The sequence below is a fragment of the Mytilus edulis genome, chromosome 3 (genome assembly GCF_963676685.1).
Source record: "Mytilus edulis chromosome 3, xbMytEdul2.2, whole genome shotgun sequence".
In the NCBI taxonomy this organism is placed as follows: Eukaryota; Metazoa; Mollusca; class Bivalvia; order Mytilida; family Mytilidae; genus Mytilus; species Mytilus edulis.
Window position 1 is genome coordinate 97,859,792 of NC_092346.1, and position 26,562 is coordinate 97,886,353.

The window sequence follows — 26,562 nt, forward strand, 5'->3', positions numbered from 1 at the left end:
ATATTTTTCGCCTATCTTGAATAAAATTCATTATATTGACAAAAATGTATGAACCTTCAAACAGAAATAATAGGCAAAAAATCACGAAAAAGGGATACAGCAGTGAAATTGTGTTATAATCTTAATCTCAATAAAAACAAAAATATATCAACGAACAAAAACAATTAAGTGACATAAAGGCAAACCTCATACGCAAAAATTTAAACAAGAATACTAGAAATGTTAAAAAGACACCATGAAAATGAACATTTAGCAACACAAAATGCAGGCTATAATCATGTTCAATAGTAATCAAAGTTACCAGGATTATAATTTAGTACGCCAGACGCGCGTTTCGTCTACATAAGACTAATCAGCAAAAATTTGTATAAGACGTCGTCTGACAGTTTTGATGAAAATAGTCATCGATTAGATCTCCTCATTCTAAAAAAGAAAATGTACCGTCATATTGTCTCTTTCTGTAGTGGTTTTCATTGAATTTAACCCATATGTTCTATTTTAGCTATGTCGCCCATGTTCCGAAAAATAAAACATTTTATCTAAAATATTTAGAAGGCAAATTATGTATTGTGGTTTTCTAGTATGTCCAGTCTGGGTGCAAACAAATATTATGCCTAGAAATGTGCAGTGCTCGAGATTTTTTTCACTTATTCATAATTTCCAAGGGATAAAGATGGTAGAAAATCCTTTTATTGTGGCATTCCAGCATGTCCAGAATGGCGTTAAAAATCTTACACTTAGAATGCAATACTAATGATTTATTTGATTAACTATGAATACTATAAATAAAGGCAACAGTAGTATACCGCTGTTCAAAACCATTTTCATTTGTCATCTGTTTGACATGATTATATATAAATATGTGTTGTTATAACCCAAAAGACCCGCATAGAGGATGATAGTTATACAAGTACATACCTGCCAACTTTTGAAAGTGCCCATGGGTTTTTTAGTGCGCGACAACAATTTCAAAGGTTATAACTATTTTCGACCTATTTTACGGGTGCTGTTTTGTGGTCTAGAAAAAGTTTTATATTTCCATGATGAGCTTTCAAGCCTTTTTATTAAGTTAATGTGCATGATTCCAGTAATTATATCAGTAGAAAAGATGAACATGTAGCTATAAGCCCAGGATTTATTTTCATTTGTAAGTATATTACATGATTGTTGACTTTTCCTATTTAAAATTATGCACAAAGAAGGACTTTTATCAGGTTGGGAACAACACCGAGGGTAACACCTCCATGTAGGACATTTAAACCCACTTTTTAAGTACAAATGAGCCCATATTCATACTACATGTATTTGAAGAAATCTTTTCCCAAAGAATTATAGATCTTATAATGATCTATCTGGTATTATATGCTCAACACATGTACAAGAATTTTGAAGTGTTCTTGGACTTGAAATTCTTTATTTTTTTGTAAAATAATTGGACCTCTCATTTAGGGAGGGATAAATCCTACTTTGTAAAGGATCACTCTGATTCAAAAAAAATTCTCTGAAACTGATATTATCAAGATGCTTGATTTCTTGATTGACAACATATTTGTTACGTTCGGAGGACGTGTTTTTCAACAGACTGTCGGCATTCCAGTGGGAACAAATCGTGCCCCTCTACTTGCCGACTTGTTTCTTTATTATTATGAGGCTGACTTTATGACTGTCTGCTATTGAGGGTTATTGTTTTTGCATAATTTTAAATGATTTGCATCATTTAAATTAAAATAAATGTAGTCCACAACGTAAAGGTGTGTCCACAACGTAAAGGTGTAAGTAGAACACCCCTTTAGCCAAAATGGAGTCTTCTATATTATCGCTTCGAGTTGTCTCCCTTTCGGAAGCAACTTTCGTCAAACGACGATACGCCGAGAAAAATTGACTCGTTCTTTTGATAGACGTCGTATTATATTAAAACCGATCGCAATTTAAACAGAGGAATGTGTACGGAAAGGAGTCGAGCCCACTGACCCAAAAGAAATAAAATATTTAAAGAGTTAGGAATGGGGTTCCACTTAGAATTTACGTAGGAAACTTAGAATTTACGTAGGAAAATAGGTGATAAGGTACGAAGTGAAATACCTTCTCTCACTCTCAGTGACTGCTATGGAAAGTAAACTTGGAATTGATAGTACAAAAATAAAACACAATAAGTACATTGTTCCTACACTTGTATCGAGGATTGGCTATTTTTAAAGTTGAATAACTATTCAGATTACGTAAATTACATTTTACGAGCATTTTACACGTGCAGTTGAATTATTTTTGAAAATAATACTAATACATGTATCAATAGGTCATTTCTGGAATCATGTCTTTTACCGGAAAAGATCGTCAATTTCGCACGCCTTTATGAGGTCATTTACCAGATAGAATGCGCGCCTGTATCTCTGCTCTATTAAAAGTTTCCAGCACTTTCATAAAAGTCATTCTGTAGGTATGTAGAGAAATAATTAATGTTCCGTAAGTACATAATCGTTATTGCCGTATGACTGAGGGAGGTTGACCATCCTTTTAGATGTTAATTTCCCAAATATTTTGTGCAGTATAAAATTTAAAAAATTCCCTGTTTGCTGAACATGTTTTGGAAATTTCTATGCATACATTTTTGTCACGTGACAAATTCGTCTGAAAACCGTATCCCGGAACTGGCCTATGAAAACCAATATTTCAATCCCCCAAATATTTGTATAACACCTATTTGTTTTTGTTTGCTATTTAATTAAAATTATTTTTGCCCGCACCCAAAAGTGACAGAATATATATAGTCAAAATGATGACGGTGGTCACTAACCGGTAGAAGTAGAATGGCAATCGTATCCCTCAGAGCAATTTGCTCTTTGATTAAAATGGCTGGATCCGCCCCTGCGATCCTGTTATGAGCCCCCATAGTCCCTCCCCCTTATTATCATATATCTCATATTATTTAATATTTATCATATACTTAGCATTAATATGATAGCTTTTGCATATGTGTAATGGGCGGAATTGCACAAGCCATTTCTTCCCACCCGGGCTGATAACCCATATCAAGTGCCTCTCGTGCAAAAAACCCATATCAGTGCCTCTCGTGCAAGTTACTTCCGGTGTTTCCGGTATCGGTTGTTTACTTTTCCATTGTGACGTCAGATGTTTTTTATGACGACGTCAAAATTTACGGGAACTTTTGTGGGGATAGTTTAATACTTACTAACAAATGCCATTGACAATTATGAATCATTTTATAGTACAACAAACATGGAGTAGTAATGATCGTAAAACTCTTCCAAATTTTCAATGTTTCAAAATGCCTCTATAGGAAATGTTACCATAAATATATAAAGAGTATATATGCTGTTGTTGGACAACTATAGTATATTTGATTCATAATTTTAATTTTCTTTATAAAATGTTTGACTGTTTTAGTTATTGCATTAGTTTATTTGCCTTACATAAAACTATTGTCGGAAGTATATGATAAAGCGATTAATACATGGCCTTTTCCATATCAGCCTATGTATCATCCCTCGACCCATATCAGCACCTCGACTCCGTCTCGGGCTGATATGGGGGTCTCGGGATGATACCCAGGCTGATATGGAAAAGGCCATCTATTAATCTCTATATATCACTTATTTGTACCATATATATACTAATATACCATATTTTTACTATGAATATGCATGTTTACTAGCAACGTGAATCTCGAATATAGAGCATAGGTGCTTGAGGACAGGATTCTGTTATGAGCCCCATAGTCCCTCCCCCTTATTATCATAAATCTCAGATTTTTTAATATATATCACTTATTTGTACCATATATATACTAATATACCATATTTTTACTCTAAATATGCATGTTTACTATTAACGTGAATCTCGACGAAAGAAGACAAAGGATTTTTCAAATCCTTGAGAGGACAGTCAAACTCATAAATCAAAAATAAACTGACAACGCCATGGCTAAAAATTAAAAAAAAAACCAGACAAACAATACTAGTAGTACACATGCCACATAAAGAATAAGTAACACGAACCCAACCAAAAATTTGGGGTGATCTCAGGTGCCCAAGAGGGGTAAGCAGATCCTGCTCCACATGTGCCACCCGTCGTGTTGCTCATGTTATAACACCTCGGTGTGCCTTTCGTCTGGTTAAAACAGTCAGAATTTCAAAACTACGTTACGTGTTTGACAGTGAGTATGACGAGCGTTGGACGATGGAGTATTTTATAGTTGCTAACAGAGGAAAAAGACAAGGACTCTCCTATTTCGTTCTGAAGGATACGATGGGTTTTGTTATTCAGGGGACATTTCAAAGTGGAGAACTCAGTAAAGTGCCCATAACCGATGATACCATTTATCGTATAGAAAAAGTATTGCGTAAGAGAAGAGGAAACGTGTATGTGAAATGGATGGGCTGGCCAGGCAAGTTTAATTCAGGGATACATCAAACTATGCTGAAAAACTAAAAGAGCCCTTGAAAACAAAAAAAAGTGTGTAAGACGAATACTATGGATAATTTCTACGTTCATCTGTACTGCTGGGATTCAATTACAACGCATGTGGATAATCATGCAGGACAGTTTGTGATTGATTTACTAAAAACCTTTTTGTTTGATGGTCATTGGGAATGTGCTATAACGGAAATCAACTTCAAGTCAGATTTTAAACGCCCAACGGGACGTATTTGTATTTGCTGCGATCTCATAGAACAGTCCTACGTGCGAAATGCGACACTAGGTGTTTTACGTTCTGTACCTATTCAAGACGATGAGCAAACGGATTTAGTCTTTTACCCTTTATTCCATATGAAAATCCTTCAACAGAACATGAATCGTATTCAGATTTTCATAAGCGACGGAGAGCTCAATCCCTGTCGGTTTAAATCGAGAAGTTTATGCTACACACTTCATTTCCTAAAGAGATGGGTTCGATAGAAGTCTATGACTATAACAAACGACGATGGATCCCATACGTGCCTGATTATAAAATGGGAACAACATTTTGCAGATGTGACCGAGGGAAGAGATCACCCGAATTCGTGGGTAGAGGCTCTAGGTTGCGTTCATTATCAGATAATATAGACGTTAATCTGGTGAGTCATGTAGCACAGTCCTTGGAGATGGCAAAATCTGAATTGAAAAGAGAGAGACAAAAAGTTATAAGAGAGAGGGTGAAAAAACCTAGAACGGGGTATAATCAACTTAAAACCTAGTGCGATATAGAACTCTCTGGAAAAAATTATGAATCAACTTGAAGAGAACCATGGAGTGAGCTTTCTATTTTTACATCACCACCCAGAAACATCGCTATACAGAGGAGGGAGTCTATTGAATTTGAGTATAGAGCAATCAGCCAACTGTCAAATTGTGCAGATTTGGAATTTTTCATTCCACCACAGTTTGCCGGATATTTGGATTTAAAAAGAAGTACTCTGAATGTTAAAGTGCGACTCCATGATGCCTATGATATCCCAATCCTTAAAGACGAGAACGTCGGGTTGGTGAATCTATGCTTACACTCTTTATTTTCTCAGGTGGATTGCTATCTGCAGCAGACAGCTGTTGGTCAGACGGGAACCAACTATCCATATAAGGCGTACTTAGTATATAGATACGTTACTGTCTACCAGTGCCAATGATAAAGTAGAGTTGGAATCACAACTGTTTATAAAAGATGCCGCTGGTCCCGATGATCCTAACGTTCGTGGGGGTAGGAATACCGGGCTCTATATCAGAGGTCAATACACAAAAGAAGGTTGAATCTTGGAACTAGAGGGACCTATACATTCAGACATTTTTCAACAAAACCGATTAATTATAAATGGCGTAAGCTTGTCTTTGAGGTTGCATCAAAGCAAGAACGCATTCCGTTTGATGTCAGATAAAAGTGATGAAAGTACACATTATGAATGCTAGTTTCAAGTTGTGCGTACAAAAACCTAACGCAGGAGTGTTGATGGCGCATAGTAAACTGTTAAAAGACTCTTCCGCTATTTATCCATACGTAAGCAGTAGTTTCAAGATCGCATCGGTATCCAAGGGAGAATACAGTCATAGTCAAAACAATCTGTTTCTGGGAGAAGTTCCGTCGCAATTAATTGTGGTCCTCGTCAGCAGCACAGCCTATAAAGGAGATTATAAGAGGTCACCGTATCATTTTCCAGCGTTTGATTGCAATTTTATAGCTCTGTACGTAGACGGACAATCGTATCCGGCAAAGCCTCTTCAACCTAATTTCCTCGGACATAACGTGGTGGAAGCATATAGGACATTGAAGGCGATACGAAAGGATGTAAATATTTCTCTAAGTGATTATACAGGTGGATATGCTATTTGTGTATTAAACGTCGACGAAAACGTTGATTTTAATACTAAGCGAAGGAGAGATTGTAGGCTCGAGGTCAGATTTTACACTTATCAAAAAGTGTAACTATACTGATGTATGGAAAGTTTCCGAGGATTTTACAGATCGACGAATCCAGGCGTGTGTTATTACAATGAATAACTTAGAATTTGAAGACATCTTGGGGGAATATCCGGTGAAAGTATTGTGAACTGGTGAATTACCAGCATGTATCGAAAGGAGACCACAGTCCTTTGTGGTTAACTCCGATCCGTGTTCAGACGTGGGTTCTCATTGGCTTGTGATTCATTTTCCCGAGATTGGACCGAGTGAATTTTTTGATTCCCTTGGAGAAAAACCGTAGAAGTATCAACGACAGTTTAAAAACGTATTGATTGCTAATGGACCGCAGTACCTGTATACCCCAGATCAATTACAGCCATCAGACAGCACTGCCTGTGGATACTATTGCATTCATTTTATCCGTTCGCGTTATAGATATGAGTCCTTTGAGGATGTTATGAAAAAAATCAGTTCCGTGAATTTAATGGCAAATGATAGAAAAGTGATGAAATTGATAAGAGAGGGACATTAATTTGAATACAGACAATTTAGAATGGAAAGTGTTGATATCCAACAAAGTGAAAAATGGCATTTTCTTGGAAGTCGATGTCCGAAATCAGAGATTGTATATTTCTGCCAGATGTGTGTCGTATTCGTCGCTAACCTTACGATGCATAACAATAAGAGTGAACTGTGGATCACGTTACTGAGTAGTTTGATTGGATATTCCTTACCCAGTCCAACTTTAAAAGGGTCGAAAATATAAGAGAGGAGTAAAAACAAATCATCATGTTTGCGTTCCTTCTCTGCTCCAGCATGGTGATTAGTGGACAGACCGGAAGTAGGAAAACACGCTTCGTATTTAAATTGCTGCAACACTTAAATGTGATGTATTGAAAAGATCCTCCTGATAAAATACTTTACTGTTACGGTATACATCAAGACGTTTTTGATGACATGGAGAAGACTATTCCAGGGATAACCTTTTTAAAGGGGATTCCTACGCCTGATACAGTTGATGATTTTATGCGGGAAAAGCGTCATCGTCTCATGATTATTGACGATTTAGGCCATGAAGTTGTGAAGAATCAGGAGCTGGAACTCACTTTCACGCAAGGATGCCATCAGAGAAAGTTGTCCTGCATTTTTCTTAATCAAAATCTCTACCTGGGGGCAGTAAAGCTAGAACCGTTGCATTGAATACGACGTACTTGATATTAATGAAAAATCTAAGGGATGTATCTCAAATATCTATGTTGGGCAGACAAATTTGTTCGGGAAGAAGACATCTGTTGATGGAAGCTTATCGAGATGCAAACTCGAAGCTATTTGGTTATTTAGTTCTTGATCTGGCGGCGCACGTGAGTGATACTTACAGATTGAGGACTCGTGTGTTTCCAAATGAAGATCCTATCATTTACGTGCCCAAACATTCATAAGAGACTATAAGAGATGAGCAAGAGAAAGATGAGTCAACTTTTAATAAATCAAAACCACTTTCTGGAATTGATACAAACTAGCTCCAAACTACAGAGAAAGCTTTATTCAAAACTATTGACAAATTACAGTTGAGAGCATTAAGTGAAATAGCCCACAACGTGATCAAAGGAACTTTTATCTTATCTCCGGGGGATAAAAAGAAATTGAAGAAATATAAAAGGATTATAACGATCCTAGGGAGGAAAACTGCGACTAGGAGGGACAAGGTTTAAGCCCAACTACAGCGTCAGCGTACGCGCCTAAATACGGCGTTCGTGTTAGTCATATCCTTAGGTATGCACCCCAATGTCAAGACCAACTATGGCGTCCGCGTTTATGCCCAAGTATAGCGTCAGCGTATGCGCGCAGATCTAAATATAGCGCTCGCGTCCGACGTCCACCTCTATGGGGGTCAGACTGGTTGACATACACTACTAATATTGGTATTTCTGTCTTAAGTGTTTAACCTAAAATTGCGATTTTAACAAAACAGATGGAATAATTGTGGAAATATGTGCTTATTACTATACTCATAAATATTTGAAATATCGTAGGTGCAATAGTTTAAATTTTCATTATGTCCCTTCCAAATTGATTTGAAAATTAGCTTTTTTCAGGAAATCTGGTATTATTTTTCAAGATGGCAACCACATTGACAGCGTGGGCCGACCTGGTAAACATATATTTTGTAAAGTTGTTACAATGAAAATAAAATAACTTTTGGATGCTCGCGTTTTTAGTCATTGTCGTACCTTAAAGTAGCATAGAATCAAACATGGTTCCTTATGATAAAGCTGATACAGGTTGTTGCTTTTTTAGAAAATTTTGATAATAAGGACATAGTTAGATTAAGGAGATATTTAAGTCATAACATCGACGTGATCAAAGAAAAAAAATATGGCACCTGAACACCATGTAAGTTTTGACAATACCTATGTAAGTTTTGACAATACCTATGTAAGTTTTGACAATACCTATGTAAGTTTTGACAATACCTATGTAGATTAATGTTGTCCGATTCTCAATGAAATTCATTACGATATAATTTTATATTTTTAAAAGAAGACCTCGAATGGATATAATTAACCGAGGTGAAATAACTGTATTCGTCAATTTTCTTTAAATCATTCATCGGGTAACCAGTAAATTTTAAATAATCCTAATTAAACCAGTAATATGCAGAGTTATCGAACGTAATGACTGGAATAGTTGCATATATGTCACCAAAATTTTATTTATTTAGTGAAAGAACATCATCTATATGGCGGAAAGTAAAGTTAAAGGATAGCTTTCTTCCTAAGAAGTTCCTGTATGAAGTCTCATAATAATAAAGAAACAAGTCGGCAAGAAGAGGGGCACCATTGGTTCCCATTGGAATGCCAACAGTCTGTTGAAAAACACGTCCACGAACGTAACGAATGACAAAATTAAAGGCTGAAGCAAACGAAAACAACGGTCATATTCATGACTTGGTATAGGCATTTCTGTGACTTTAAAATTAAAATGTGAGCCGATGATCACTATCATTTTAACATGTTGAAACGTTTTCAAACAACTTCCAGCTGTTAGAGGAACTTGATGATATTGAACACCAGTGGCGAAAGATAAAAGAGATAATGAACAGCACATGTGAAGAAAATATTTGTAGAATAAACCACACACCCAAACAGAGTAGATTTCACCAGCCACTCTTATAAAAGTGCTGGGGTGAAAACAGATCAAAGACATATTGAATAGGACCCAAAACAGAAAATCAAAAGCTGATGCTCAACCCCAATACAACAAAACTCACAAGGAAGTTAGACAATGTGTACGAAAAGACAGAAGAGCATATATTGAAAATATTGCCTCATAGGCGGAAGAAGTTTCAAAAATGGAAGATCTGTACGATACCACCAAACAACTTGTTGACAAATTTAGACGAACAGATCAAGAAGTTAAAAACAGAAATTGGAAGGTCCTTACCACTATATAAGAGCAGATAGCTAGATAGGCCTAATATTTTAAAGAACTTCTAATTAGACCACATCTGGCTGATACACCAACTATTAAAAGAACAGATGAAGAGCTCCAAATAAACATTAACCCACCAACGAAAATAGAAACAAAACAAGCAGTAAATCTGGGTTGAAATCAGGCAATGCAGTAGGCACAGACAACTTTCCACCAGAAGCCCTTAATGCTAGCCCAGACCTAACAGCTAACCTTTTACCTTGAATTATTCTGTGATGTACTAGTATAGCAGCAAGAAAATATACGTCAAGAATGAAACGAGGGCCATCTAATCAAACTACCAGAGAAAGGCAGCCTTAAAGAAAGCAAAAGTTAAAGAGTATTCACAACATGCAGCATTACAAGGCAGGCACTTAAGCGGAACCCTCGGGGAAAAAGAAACAGAGGACGACCACGAAACACATGGCGAAGAGAGACACATAATTTGAAGAAAAAAAATGATACAACTGGAATACTTAAGAAAAGCTTGTGATAAATCTAGTTAGATGGAGGGAGTTCGTAAATGGCCTATGGTCCCCGAAGGAGCCAAGGCCGGGCCTTAGTGAGGGCAGTAATCGGGGTACCTTCATGACGTATAACGGTAAAAAATCCTGCCAAATGACGTTAACGGTAATTTTTTAGTGCATGACGATAAAATGTACTCTTTCATTGAGACTATAAAAAAATCAGATGAATTTGATGAATCACGCTATTTTATCCAAATATGACGGTAACGTTTATTATTTGAGACATCTGACGAATCACGATAAGGATATTTTGACGAATAACGGTAAAATTTTGACCAATTTGACGCTAACAGTAGCCGAAAATGACCGTTTGACGCCTGACGGTAAAAGACATTACCACCCTCCTTAATATAAGTAAGTACCTATTATGTCTGTTTGCTTTGTTCTCACATTGTTGCCAATATAATGGAATGTTATGTGAATGTCATAAAAGTGAGAGGTTTATGTCAGCTAGCTATAAAATTAGGTTTAATCCACCATTTTCTATTTATTCGATCAGCGGTGTCAAATAAATCTTTTATAAATGTATTGGAAAATTTTCAATCACTTAAATTGTAGTAAATTCAAAACCGATTTGATTTTCCTACACTTCTATTACATATATGACCCGGCAATGAGAGGATCGATTTCATCATTTCATTAAATAGACCATTTTCTACAAATAGAAATGCTTTTCTTGTTTAGTTTGGTTAATTGCTATTTCAAGAGACAGTATGCCAATATGTACTAATACCCGAACCGAACGACTCATTTGAAGTAGAGTTAGTACAAAACCTACTCAAATTAAGACATGTCTGTGTCTCAACTGACCATCGTCTTAGTCCAGCGGATATCAGAATAATTGATCACTTTATGGTAAAAGCATGAAACTTGGCAAAATGAAAGATTAAAGGGTATAGACAAAATTCAGATATGGAGCCACGAAAAAAAAATCCAATATGGCCGCCAAATTCAAGATGGCCGACATAAGTATAACATCATTCACTTGATGAAGTCTTCCAATTCTAATGAGTTCCAAAGATGTCAGAAACTTAAGGAAATACAATTCAGATATGTTATTTATTATGTTGTTAAACCTTATGGTACAGAAATCATCAAAATGGCGTCCAAATTCAAAATGGCGCGTCAAAATGTCTAAGTTTTACCGTATTCGAATGTATACACCATCATTGTGTGATAGCAGAAAGTTACCAAAGCAGTGAAACTGATCATTTGATATCGACAAAGGCTTACAATGTATCACTTTTACCTGGGTACAAAGATAATATTTTCAAAATGGCGGCAATATTCAAAATGGCGCCGTTTAACATGTAAAAATTTGACGTTTGTTTTTGAACATGGTATAACATGATTAAAAAATAATGGATCCAAATGCAGGGAAATCAAAATAAAGCTCAGTCTCAATCGGTTTCTCTTTCACAGTCCGGTGAGCATTTGCATAATGCTGTGCATTTTAGTGCTGCTTTCAAGCATTTACATGCTCCTCGACATCCTTTCTTACAGCCACAGTGGATGAGCTCTTGGCATGACATTGAAGCTTCAGCAAGCACAGACCAGAATGGTACCCAAGTACCATCAAGTTTTTGCCAACCAAATAAATCTGGTGATGGCATACCTGGATTTGCAACTAAACAATTTCCCCAAATAACACTACCTTGGTAAACTGCATGTTTCGTATGTTGAAGAAGTGCATCTCTTGTTGGAGGAATATTGTCAATTGTTCTTGTCTTTTGTGTGAATAACTGTTTTCTTAACTCATTCACCGTTTGAGCTGTACTAGACCGATCATACAAAAGAACAACATACCGTTCTATTACTTTCAACACTTTTAAAATTTCCACTTCATTTGGATTCTCAATAATCTGCAGAAATGCATCTGACAACTCCTCATATACGGACCATGTGTCCCAAGCTGATTTCTTACCTTTCCCAGAAAAAGCTGAGACTGTGTCACAACCGGTAAAAGCATGGAACAGTGGAAAGACTTTCGATTTCAATGGTCCTAGAGCAAGGCACAATCCATGAACTGAAATATATCGGAAGTTCTTTCCAGTGCCAAAACCTATCCACAGCTGTTCAATTTGCAGTCTGTTGAAACAAGAGACAGACAAGACAACAACATCTGTGTCAACTGTTCTGATCAGTATTCTGTTGTGGCCTTTCAGGGAAGCATCTAAGGCATGCAACAACATTCTAGTATCAGCTTCCTCGTGTGAACATGGGCTTAACAATTCATAGCTGTGTTCTGCAGTATTTCCAAGGGCGTTGATCTTGTCAGTTACTACGATCTCATTGTCGATACCACCACTGGTTATTTTATCAGCGAGAAAATGAAACAACTCAATTTTATTTTCATCTAGGCGCAAGAATTCCTGCCAATTTCCTGGTACATTTGTTTCATCTTGAACTCGTCTTCGAATACCTTTCCCACGTTTTCCTCGAGTAGATGCCTTTAAGCTATTGTCAATGTATGTGTCAAATACTCAAAAGCTATCTGACTGCAAGAAAACAGTGTGTAAAAATAGGCCAGAGTATCAGTCAAATGCAAGATATATATAAAGGTGTTCCTCAGGGATCTATACTAGGCCCTGTATTATTTAATGTTTTTATAAATGATATTTTTCTTTTTGTCAAACACTGTGATTTATACAACTATGCTGATGATAACACCCTCTCAAAAACAGGTACTACTTTGGAATCAGTTATTAAACCCTTAGAGGAAGACAGTAATTCCCTTATCTCATGGTTCTCTTTCAACAAAATGCAGGCAAACCCAGAGAAAAATTCCAGGCAATTTCCATAGGTAAAAAAACACACACTCAAAATATTACTTTCAACCTAAATGGATTCAACATAAAATGTGACGACGAAGTGAAACTTCTCGGTGTAACAATAGACTTTAAACTGGATTTTAACACTCACATCTCAAATATTTGCAAAAAAAGCTGCACGACAACTAAACGTTCTAAAAAGAATTGCCACTCATCTCACCAGACTTTCAAAACTTACAATATACCACTCATTTATCATGTCAAACCTCAGCTACTGTCCTCTTACATGGCACTTCTGCAGTGAACAAAACACAAAGAAAATAGAAAAAATACAAGAAAGAGCACTCAGATTTATTTATGACGACTACACAAATTCTTACAATACACTTCTTGAACAATCTAGGCTACCAGCACTAAAAATCAGAAGATTGAGAACCATGGCATTAGAGACATATAAAATAATAAATAAATCAAGTCCAGAATTCCTACATAATTTAGTAAATATTAAAGAAAATTCATATAACTTCAGGTACAAAGGCATAGCAGATATACCACGACCAAAAACAACAAGGTATGGTAAGAAAAGCTTTAGTTATGAGGCAGCAAAACTCTGGAACTCCTTGCCAAATGAGGCAAGGAGCTTATCAACTTTTGGCCAGTTCAAAAATTTTATCTCCACCTGGTGTTTTTCAGAAAAATGTACATGCAGTTCTTGTAAATAATGTTCTTACTTGCTGCCCCATAACTTGATCTCGAAGCCTGCTGTTTGTTTGGGTTTTTTTTATGTTTTTTTTTTGCAGTTATTTTTATTTTTTATTTAGCCATTTATTTCTTTTGCTTATGCATTACCTTTGCTATAGCTGCATGCAGTCTTTTGTTTGTGCTTAAAGTGTTTAAGTTTGCATGTGCTACTGTTATATAAATACTATGTGCTACTGTATATGTGCTGATATTAGACATTTGTTTTAATCTATCTTGCTTAGCTTTTATTCTGCATGTGCTATCTATGTATTAATATATATATGTGATGTCTGTATGTTTGTGTTGTATGTGTATCTGATGTTATTACATGTATGTTTTGTTTATTAATATCAGTCGGTTAAAGAGCTCTTAAGAGCTCATGTTCATTGTTATTATGTATATATATGCAACCCGACTTTAAATAAAGATTACTTTACTTTACTTTACTTTACTTTATACAATGTCAATTCTTTGTACATCTTTTCCAATATTCTGAATATACGGTATAAACACTTTTAAAGCGTATTCATTAAATGATTTGATATTGACAGGCTTAAGCATATTAACAACTGCAGATCCATCAAGAATAACAGACGACACTACAGGTTTAACATCTGTTGGAGGGGTTAACCTCTCCAGACATTTTGAAAGAAGGTCAGCTTTTGTTCCTAGACGTATAGTACCATTTTGACTAAGCGATGGAGGGAAAGCATGATTCTCATGTCTGAAGAAATCGTCAAGGTTTCCATCTCTTGATTGACAAGCAATATACAATCTTGAAAATAAAGAACAATTACTTTTCAAAGCCATTAGCTTGTGATCTGTCGTAGACGTTTTCTTTGCAGGAGGTGGTGTTTGAAAAAGTGGTAACTTATTCCTCTTGATGGTATCAAAGACAGACGTTGTTCGATCAACAAGGCGTTCTTTCGTATACTTTTCAAACTGTTCTTGTCCCAATGATTCTATTGTGTTAACAGTTTTAACAACTGATATATCAACAATGTTCTTCGAATCTAATACAAGCAAATCCTTACTTGTCTCTAAAAACGGATTTCCAAGATCATCAATTACATCATACAAAGACACAATGTCATTTCGGAAAGATTCTTGAAAGGATAATGTTTGTTCATGATGAAGTTTATTAGATGCGTTAGTGTTCACAAAGCATTCAGTGACATTTTCAAATTCATTTACCAACCTAGCCATTTCAGGCCCTGCAACCATCCATCTACGAAGCGCCCCTGGATTTTCCGTCAACCCAACAGCACCACCATCTGCTTTAACACAAGCATTATTTTGTTCGTGGGCTTGATCAATAGCCATACAGGAAAATTTCTTCTCGGTCTTGTTGACAACAAAATTGCCCTCATGGAATGCTCTGTGGGTTTCTGTGTTCGTTTTTGGTAACTGAACCATATCACGCAGATGAATTGGTAGCCATCGTGAATAGTTGGTGTGATCCAAGGCAAAAAACCAAGGAATGATCTTTGAGAGAGCTTCAATATATAATGAAAAGTTAGCCTCACGTATAGACCTTATAAATATTAATACTGTCAATTCAAATCGGAGAGTTGTATACCAAAATTTAAAATGAGGAGATTCTTTAGATCGTTCCAAACACCAGTCTTCAAATTCTAAGGTAACCTCATCATCCCTCAAAACATCTTTGTATTGACAGTAAGCATTTGACAATAGACGGTAAAGTGTGCATGCTGTAACTTGGTGTGCTCTACGTGTTTTTGTAACATGAGATGACTTTAGGAATAAATCAGCTGTACCTGGTGATGTAACCTGTGCATTTACTAACACACTAGTCCATCCACTATCTTCAAGCCAACTTCCAAGTGCTTTGAACGCAGCCATTTCTATGTGTAGGCCACCGAACATCATAACAAAGTGATCCTCACCATATATCTGAGGCCAGTTCCACTGTATTAGTTTTGCTACAGTGAAAAGGGGTTGGTCAAAAGCAACAACTGGAGTTTGGCCTGGATTTAGCTTTCTAACAGCGCTACGAATAATGTTCAATGAGTGTCGTATCATTGCAACAGATTTTGCTTGCTCATGAAACAGAGGTAAAAGGGCAGACACTGCTGGTAATTTATTCCCATCTGGCAGGACTGCAGCATGATAGGCGGACCATGAAATATTTGTACCCACTGTAGCCCTAACACTTGAATTTTCTGCAACATGTTTCAGCCATTTGAATTCCCCTTTTAATGCAGCTGGGAATGAGAACATATCAATTGAAAGTTCTCCTTCAACTAATGGAATATCTGGTTCGTTGAATCTTAGTACAGCTGGTGGAAGATTTGAATAACTCTCTGGTAAAAGAGAAACTCTCTTTGACTGACATTTCAACATAGTTTCAGATTGGTCCAATGCTTGAACAACGCCTTGAGCATCCTCTGAAATATGTTGGAATAAAGATATACCTGTACCATGGAATGAATCTTTTGACGATATACTGCTTGGATTGTGATCAATGTTGTCTACAGCAGATGAAGTGAATACATTTTGCAATAGATTGGTAGGGCAAACAATACCTTCTTGAACATAACGACGACAAGCATCATTGGCCATTGAAATAGAAATTTCTAACACTCGATCGTAGGAGACAGACAGTCCAAGTTTGAAGAAAGTATCTACTAGATCACGTTTTCTAGTCTTACAGTGGATCATGACTCCCAAATAAGCACAAACTGGAGGTTCATGATCTTTCATGTGACGGTTGCATTGTATCTTTGTACAACTATACATCAGAAGCTGTGCTATTGTTGACTGAGAATAGGAACGGTCCTGAATGTTGGGTCCAAACTGAATCATACTGATTAAAGAAAGCAATGACTGGGGTACAGAAGCTTCCTGACATCCCTTTGGGAAGGTTCCTTTGAATTCTGAATTTGATGCGAAAATATCTTTACGAACAAACGTAGCTGCTTTTGATATGTTGACAAACTCATTATCAAAGTCTTCTAAGCAGACTCTCTTCAATGCAGGACCAATGTCATCTTTGAAAGCAAGAATGTTTTCACGGCCTTGTTTGTAAGCATCTAAGTCTGGGAAATTAGATACAATTCTGTCTTTTAGTCGTGAACTATTAACTCTAGATGAAACATCTGCACCTAGACATGTTATTTTTTCCGTATACAGTTTACATAGATCTGACAATTTGTAAACACTTATGGTCTCATCGCATGACCTTGTTTCATTTATATAAGAGACTAGTTCTGAAAATGCAATGCCATGGATTTGCCTTTCTTTCTTAGATTCGACATTATCATTTTTCATTTCAATTCGAGATGCACGATTATATAGGGAAACTAAACATTTAGAGTGGTACTTTGCCTCCTGTGCAATTAGATCACCAGCACTTAACTTTGCAAGCAACAATGTGTCATTTAATTTTACTGCACATTCTCTCACACGTGTATCTTGTCCAAATGTTGAGGACTCGTGAAGGGCTTCTTGGCCATTTTCATTACAGAAAAAGCACACAGACGGGTTACTGGTGGACTGAACGGAAAAGCTATGTCTAGGTTTTTTTTGAGATGTGGTGGCTTCATCTATACTCTCACGTGATGTTCGTTTGTCTGCTCTATTTAACTTTGTCCTGTTCAGTTTTAAGTTGCAAGATTTATGCCAACATGCCTTGTGGTCAATGAAAGACTGTGCTATTCCAGATCCCTCATCTAAGTTTTCAATGCACACATTAATGCCTTCAGGCATTAATCGCAATGCATGAAACTTCTTAATATTGTCAGCTAAAGATTGATAACCAGCCCCAACATTGAGACGTTTAGAACCAAATGGGCATATCAGTTTTTCATCTATAATTTCTTGGCATAGGATGCAATTTGCCCAATCAATATTATTTGATTTAGTTGGTTTGTCATATTCTACACTTGATACCCTGAATGTCTTTTCAGTAGCCACGTTGTAAGAACTATGATCGTAAATTTGTTTATATATTCCTTGTGGATAACTTCTGTATGCCAGACGCGTGTTTCGTCTACAAATGACGTATCAGTGACGCTTGAATCACAAAAGTCAAAAAGACAAACAAAATGTATGTAATTCAAGATGATAACCTGAAATCTTGAAATTTTCGCAAAACACAACTATTTGTTGATTGTTAATGGCTTCCTAGATATACACGATATAATGTTTGAAAATAAGACTTTTGGCGGCCATTTTGAATTTGTCGGCCATTATCGAATTGTTTTTCATATTCAGAAAAGATAAATTAGCATCAAATGCAATATACAAAGTTTTGTGCTTTTATTTTCAAATGTTCAATTAAACCTTTTTTTTTTATTCTGCCTAATGACTGTTGGCCGCCATTTTGAATTTGTCGGCCATTTTGAGATTATTTTTGATTGTTCAATATTCGTTAAGATTAATAAGCATCATTACTAGCAATATGCAAAGTGGTGTGCTTTTATTTTCAATTGATAAATTATACTTTATTTTTGGACTCTGTCTCATGACTGTGGGCGGCCATTTTGAATTGGCGGCCATTATAGAATTATTTTTTTATTTTTCCATATTCAGAAAATATTAATTACCATCATAACCAGCAATATGCGAAGTTTTGTGCTTTTATTTTCTAATGATAAATAATACTATATTTTTGGACTCAGCTTCATCACTGTTGGCAGCCATTTTGAAATTGGCGGCCATTGTGGATTTTTTTTTGTATGGCTCCATATCCCAAAATGTTTATAAGCATCATAACTATTACAGTGGCGGATCCAGGGGGTGGTCCCACGGCGCACCGGACCACCCCCATAACAAACCTCAAATTTTGTTTTAACGTGTCTATTTTTTCAATAACTAGTCTAACACTGTGCAAAATTTCATGCTTTTACCATTAAGTGATCAATTGTCCCAAAATATTGGACTTATAGCTGCTGGACTATCTTAGAAATGTATATACTAGGATAGTCGTCTAATCTATAGTTTAGACGAATGTGGACTGTCCCCAAATTGTAAACTTTTGACAGAGCGTGGATTCGCATATAGTGGACTCGTTCTATTCAAAGTTCATTCCGACGATTCTTTGAGTTTGTTTGTGTATGAGATTCGTACATCAGTTTACTACTGTTGCACATATTTACAAGACTGAGATTCGATTCTTTTTGTTGAACGATAAAAATACGGACGAACACTTTAATACAGTTATTCTGAAGAATTTTATCATTATTGACTTTGACATATATTGCCATATTTGATGACTGTTTTCCTGATCCCCAGGATAGATTTCAACATCGTGTGTTGCAATTTATCAATTGTTAGATTGTCAAAATTATTTAAATGTATGTTATAATCGGATAACCATATTTCACTACCATATCAATATGTGAAAATAGGTCTAGACTGTCAAAAAGTTTAAGGCCAGTTTTCAATGGTACCTCCTGGAAGTTATTAATTTACTTTTAACAGAAAAAAGGGCTTTTAGAACTTTAGTATAGAGATCAACTGACGCATGTTTTAGATTACAATTAAAATAAATGCAATGCCTAAATATTTGTATCTTTCCACATTTTCAATTTGTGAATCATTTTAATAAAAATTATAATCTGTTTTTGCCTTTGCTAAAAATCATTATAATTTTGGTTTTATTTGAAAGTTGATTTTAATTTTGTAGTTTCCATGTAGTACAGGAGGAGTTCAGTTTGTTAAGACAATGGTTGTAGACCAATTCGTTCCCATTAATGAATATACGAAGTGGCACTATACTAAATGTCTCCCCTTACGAATACTGAACCTCTAAACTACAAGAAGCGGCAGATACAAAATCCTCATTAAGATTCCTAAACACAAACATTTTAGAGATAGAAATTGTTCATCCAGTCTGGGAATACGCATCACAAAACTTATTAGTCGTACGGAAAAGCATGATCAAAGCTCGTATGCTCACTGGTACAAACTCGGTACAGGCCAACAAATACAAATTTAGCCAATACAAGATAAATGCAACATGGCTGCTGTGTCATAGGGAGGGCGAAGATTATAGCACATCTCAACCTTTTGTCCAGCTTTAAGGGAAACTCGTATGAAGCATTTCCTTCCTCTCAAAGTCCTCAGTGGTCACAAGTATCATAGGCTGCAAAAGATGGGAACAACTCTTCAACATCAATCAAAACATTGTAGCACTGAAATGCTTGATTTTTCAGTTTCTGCAATCTGCAAAACCTCAGTAAAACTCAGAAGATGAATATTGAGTCACTGACAAGAGACTTCTGTTATGAAATACATATCTGCCGTATACAGCTTATAAAGAATTTAGAAATCAAGTGAAAATCAAATGGAATTATGCGAATTCTAGAAATGGATGTTATAGACAATGAACTTTTTAGATATGGCACAAATGCCATGACGGTAACATGATGGCTAAAAGGGATTCTTGAATGCGTGTAACCAGTGTAACCAATGTAACCATTATGTCAATGGAGGTTACAAATGTACCAGGATTTGAGAATTTCTGAATATGATGATTTATGATAGTTTGTATATATATATATATATGAGTGTAACCATTGTAACCACTATTTCAATGGGGGTTACAAAACAAGGTTACTGAATTATGTTGCATACTTTGTGCCTTGTATGGAACTTTTAGTGTTTATGTACTTAATTGACCCTAAGTATCTACATCACATATGTTTGATAAGATGGTTTTAGATTTTAAGTCTCCAAACATGTACATTTTCTAATCATGGGCTCTCTGAATATATTGCCATCCCCAATTGTTTGTTATTTTTATTTCTTAACCTTTTCACTATATGTACAGCAGTGGCGAATTCAGAGGGGGCGTAGAGGGCGTACGCCCCCCCTTTTTGCTCGGACTTTTTTTTTTGTAAAATGATTTATCAAACTAGACTTCGTGAACTTTGCCATTTCCCGTGTATTTAGTTTTTATACATGACAATTCTTTACTTATAGTACAGATATTTTTCGCTTGTATTTACTGATTTTCAAAGTCATGTAATTTGCTATGGTGGAGTTGACCAGTGCGTTGAAAAAACGTCACTCGGTCATTTTGAATTTCAAATTACAGTAACACATTGCTTAGGCTGAGGATGTCATGACAATCATGAAACCTTCAAAGCGACTTTGCGACACAGGATTAAGCAAGAACGTTTTGACTTCTATTTTACTATTTCACCAAACAGAAAGCAATTCTCTATAGACTACAACATTCTCATAAAAAAGTTCCACAGCAATATTATTTACCTACGACAACATGTTTAAACCAAAATGCCCCAGCCTATTTTATAAATAACAAAGTTGAATAATAACCCCCAGTCAGTATAAGCTCTATAAAGATTGCAAGTCTCAGGTACGAACCATTTGATTTGAGGAGGCAGTCTGAGATCTTTGAGAGAATAAAAAAATACACTTTGATTCTTGCCTTAAACAAAACTTCTGGCCGTATCTGGATTGAAAAAATACTAGTAGTCTTGTCCACTTTTTTGCTATTAGAAACGAAAATGCCCAACAAAATTATTTAGCATTAAACGAACACGATGAATAAAAACGGACGTATTTTTTTTTTGGCCGGGGTTTGCATGTCTGACCGGAATGTCTGTTTCGCCGAACTTATATATTGAATACTTTTTTCAAGACCAGACTAGAACATGCCTGCTGGTGTGGCCTTAATGTCACCATATGTCGACCGTCATTCATAAATTCGTTGTCATTTCAGACTCTTTCGTAGCCTTTGGTTGAAGTAGTCATCCCTATGAGACTAGACCACTTTTCCCCCATAGACCCAATGTTAAAGCCGCCATTTTGTTTGGAGGAGGGAATTTTCGACAAGGGTCAAGTGGTCATTTTTTTTTATTAGTAATATAATTAAGGAAATGTTGTGTTTCCTTAATTAATAATTAGTTATGACAAGTAATAATATTACTAAGTCTATTAATTAAATTGCTAATTACTATGTAGCGTCGACATTGGTCAAATGGTCATATTGATTGATTATAGTTTTAGACCATGGTTGTTTGGTCAGTTAAATGGCGTATCAGAATTTTAAGTGATGGTTTAATCGACCAAACATACAAATATATGACATTGTCATTACAATGAAACAAAATAATTTAAAAATTGTCGACGATGATTGATTAACATCCCAACTTTGGAAAATGATGCACCACATTGTTGACATTCAAATCTATTAGGCATCATTCTTTCCTTGTTGTTTAAATGTAAATGAATGGATTCTGAAAAAACAAATTATCTTAAATAGTAGTATATTTACCCATAATGCCGTATTATCAAATATAAATAAATAAATTGAAACACTGGATAGATATATCAGTATACAGCTGCCTTCGTGTGAGAACAGATGGACGATAAAACGTGTCCCGTATGTAAACTTCAATTTTCTAGAAAAGACGTTATGATTCGACATCATAGAAACAAACATGGAATCACTGAACCATATCCGCAGAGCAGTCATGAAGACCCGCCGCCGCCGCAGAGGGAAGGAACATCACCGCCGCCGCCGCCGCCGCAGAGGGAAGGAACATCACCGCCGCCGCCGCCGCCGCAGAGGGAAGGAACATCACTTCCGCCGCCGCCGCCGCCGCCGCCGCAAAGGGGGGATCAGCAGCTACCGCGTAATGAGGATATGCCTCCGCCGCCTCGGAAGGAGGAAACAGAACACTTTGTTTTTAAACATCCATTCACGATGACGGTGAGCGGACCAACATCATGTGGCAAAACATTTTTTGTGAAACAACTTCTTCAAAATTTAAGATTGATTCAGCCCACTATTCACAGAATACTATGGCTATACAGACGTTGGCAACCACTCTACGACGAAATACAAAAGACGGTTAGACCATATGTTGAATTTATACAAGGAATACCAGTTGATTTAGAGAAGGATAGTTATATAGACCCAAGTGTAAGAAATATGATAATTTTGGACGATTTAATGTCAACATCAGCAAAAGATCCTAGAATCACAGACTTGTTTACGGAAGGTAGCCATCATAGAAATCTATCAGTTGTAGTATTAAATCAAAATCTTTACTTCAGTAAAGATCCTACACAGAGAAGAAATTGTCACTACTTGGTATTATTTAACAACCCTGTCGATAAACAACAGATAATGACTTTAGGCAGACAAATGTATCCTGGAAAAGGACCATACTTTTTAGAAAAATTTGAAGAATCAACTAGTCAACCATTTGGCTATCTTCTTCTGGATTTAAAACCAACGACACCCGAAACGAACCGACTGCTTGGAAACGTTTTACAGCAACAATCAGCAAAGACCAAAAAAGTCATTCCTACTTCAAATGATATAAGAACAGTCCAACATTCACCCGTTCCTTATTCTTACGAAGACGGTCCTGGTGAACAGACGTATGAAAAAATGCCCTCCTGTGACGATTGTGGAGTAGTGCTTGACAGCATGCACGATTTACAAAGACATATCAAACATTGGTGTCCAGAAAACGAATATTTGAAAAGGAAAAGAGACAACGAAGACCTAGGAAATGAAAGTCCTTCAAAAAAATCAACCTCAGAATGGATTAAATATGATAGTGTTTCAGACGATGGTAGTGAAGATGTTAATATGGACGATAATGAAGGATATAAAAGCCTATTACATGAAGCCATTGATACAGCGAAAGATACTTGGGATACAAAATATGACAAGTACGTGAAAGAAGGTATGAATGAGGAAGATGCAATTCAACGAAGCAATGAAAAAATAAGCCATATTGTTCAACGTCAATTTTTTAAACGCTATACTGAATTGTTGAAACTGATAGTTCCCCTAGATGAAAGCAAAGTGCACTCTGACATTGTACAACAAATTCAGGATATTGCTGAAAACGATACAGATTACGAAACTCAAATTCGGCGTATTCTCATGAAAAAGCGACATCAATTTGATGAATTATTTGATGATGATTACATTGAAATAAATACTGACACTGAGGATAATGACGATGAGGATGATGAAGAGGACACTGACGAAGATATACAAGAGGAAGACTAGTCCTTTATAACGTACTGTATAACACGCGTTTCATTATATCCATTTTGATATTTGTGTTGACAACATGTCTGCATGGGAGAAATATCTAAAGGAAATTTACTTCATTCCGTCAAATCCTGCCAGTTTTTCTGGACCAGACAAACTTTATAATTATGTACAAAAAGAAGGGAAGTACAAAATTAGTAAATATAAGATACGAAAATGGTTACAAAGCCAAGAACCATACAGTTTACAACGACCATTAAGGAGACCACAGAATAGAACGGAAATTGTTGTTGCTGGCATAGATGACCAATGGTCTGCTGACCTTATGGATATGGTGAAGTTTTCAAAATACAACAAAGAATATAAATACGTATTGGTAGTCATCGATGTGTTTTCAAAGTATTTATGGTTACGAAAACTTAAAGATAAAAAAGGCGAGTCCGTGGCAACTGCATTTCAAGACATATTTAAAACAGGAAGAGTTCCAAATAGAATAAGAACGGATATGGGACAGGAGTTCAAGGCAAAGAGAGTTCAGACAGTTTTTAAAAAGGAAGAGATTAATCATTTTTATGCGTTGAATGAGGTCAAAGCATCAGTGTCCGAGCGTGTTATAAAAACAATAAAAGCGAAAATATATCGCTACTTTTCGTACAATCAGTCTTACAGCTACATAGATAAGCTTCAAAGCTTTGCAGATGGATACAACCACACTATTCATAGCACTATCGACATGGCACCCATAGAAGTAAAAAAAGAAAATGCTGAAACGGTCCGCTTATCGAAATATTTTTCAAGACCACATTCTGGAAAGTTAAAGAAAATTTACCACTTCAGGTTTAAACTTGGCGATCGGGTTAGACTTACATATTTGAGAAATATTTTTTCTCGGGAATATGACGAAAAATGGACGGGTGAGGTATTCACGATATCCGGACGATTCTGGAGAAGCATGACACCGTTATATCGCATCAAAGATTACCATGGAGATGAAATTTCTGGATCCTACTACCAATCTGAACTCCAACAAATAAACGTCAAAAACAATTCCTTGTGGAAAATTGAGAAAGTGTTAAAAACAAAAGGAAGAGGACCCTATAAACAATATTATATCAAATGGTTAAATTGGCCAACCAAGTTTAATTCATGGGTGAAAGCCAGTGATGTTAAAGACTTTTAATCTAATTGTTTTCTTTTATAATTGTATTACAAATAAAAAATATCAAATTCACAGTGTATATTATTTTTTTTTTGTGTACCAAACTTTTTTGTTTATTGATAGTATATGTATTTTCTCGAAAATATTAACTAATAATCATAAAAAAGATAAATATACATGAAAATCTAAACATTTCTGATGCCCTTTACGAGAAACGTTCAGAAGATTTCACGCTGACTCCTAAAAGGGCGGAGTCTCCCCTCGATAAACGAGACCATGCATGTGTAGGATCGGATGAATAGTCAGACTCATAACAGTGGACAGGTCATGTCAAGCACCAAACATCCGCTATTGGCTAAATGACCTCAACTAGAGCCTCATTCACATACATGCACGTGGAAATCTACTCTAGATGTTCATGTATATTAACCTTGAAATATAATTATTACTTATTAAAATACGTATGTTCATTAATTAAGTTAAGAATTTAATAACCTTTAAGAAGCACCCTTATATCAACAGAGGTGGCGTGTTGATATCTATTCCAAGGCAATTGCGAGCATAAAGGACCACACTCTCTGCCATTGGAACGGAGTTACTCTTTCTAGTTAAAGAAAATTAGTTTATCTCCATATATCAGAATATTTTACGGTGTTTAAATACTACAACTATTTTCAGTTCGAAATGACGTGGTGGTTCCTTGGAACTTTAACTCAAGAGACATGAACTCACCTGAGTTTTGTCGTATTTATAGTGGTTCGTGGACCGGTTCACCAATAGGGAAAACAACTCTGATGTTCACAAATTAAAAATCCATTTAAATACGGAATTACATAACAAACAATATAAATAATGACATTTTATTACACTTATGTAGAAAACAATCACGAAAAAATCGTTTTAACACAGATCTTAATAAGAAATCAACATTCATATCCTCCTTAATCCCCCTTAAATTGGACTGATCCATTTTCCCCTAAATTTTACCTGTTCAGTTAAATATGTCCGCCATGTTGATAAGTCGTGTTTTTATTGCTGCTACCAGAAAATTACATTTTAACATGATTAAAATTGATGGATGTGCCCAAATTATCGGATAACGTTAAATATTTATTCATGGAATTGATTAGCGTTAATAATTATCATTTATTTCACATGGATTAATTTTAGTGAACAGTTATTATCGTAACGGGGGATCTCTCTGTAAAAACAACAACAAATCGTGTCGGTTTTGGTCAGGTCTACCGATTTCTTTTATACTTCTTTATAAATTACATTATACGGTGTTTTGTGTGTGTGTGTGTGTGTGTGTGTGTGTGAGGGTCTATTGTGTGTGTGTGTGAGGGTCTATTGTGTGTATTTTCTTTGTTTATTAAGTCTTAATTAAAAAAAAAAAAGATACATTGCGAGAATCGGTCTGAAATTTGTTTATCTATGTATTGGTATAAACCGGTATAATCCAGTTATTGATAGCGTCAGTTTAACATGGTCAAAAT

At 35.8% G+C, this 26,562-nt stretch overlaps 1 protein-coding gene across 1 annotated transcript in view; it reads left to right on the top strand.

Annotated features, from left to right (window-relative positions):
* The first annotated feature begins 1,852 nt into the window (after positions 1-1,852).
* LOC139517908 (RNA binding motif protein, X-linked-like-1) overlaps positions 1,853-26,562 on the top strand; it is a 57,246-nt gene continuing 32,536 nt past the window's right edge. The window contains exon 1 of the mRNA XM_071309414.1: positions 1,853-1,923. The gene's annotated coding sequence lies outside the window, so the exon portion shown is untranslated. The remainder of the gene's footprint in view (positions 1,924-26,562) is intronic.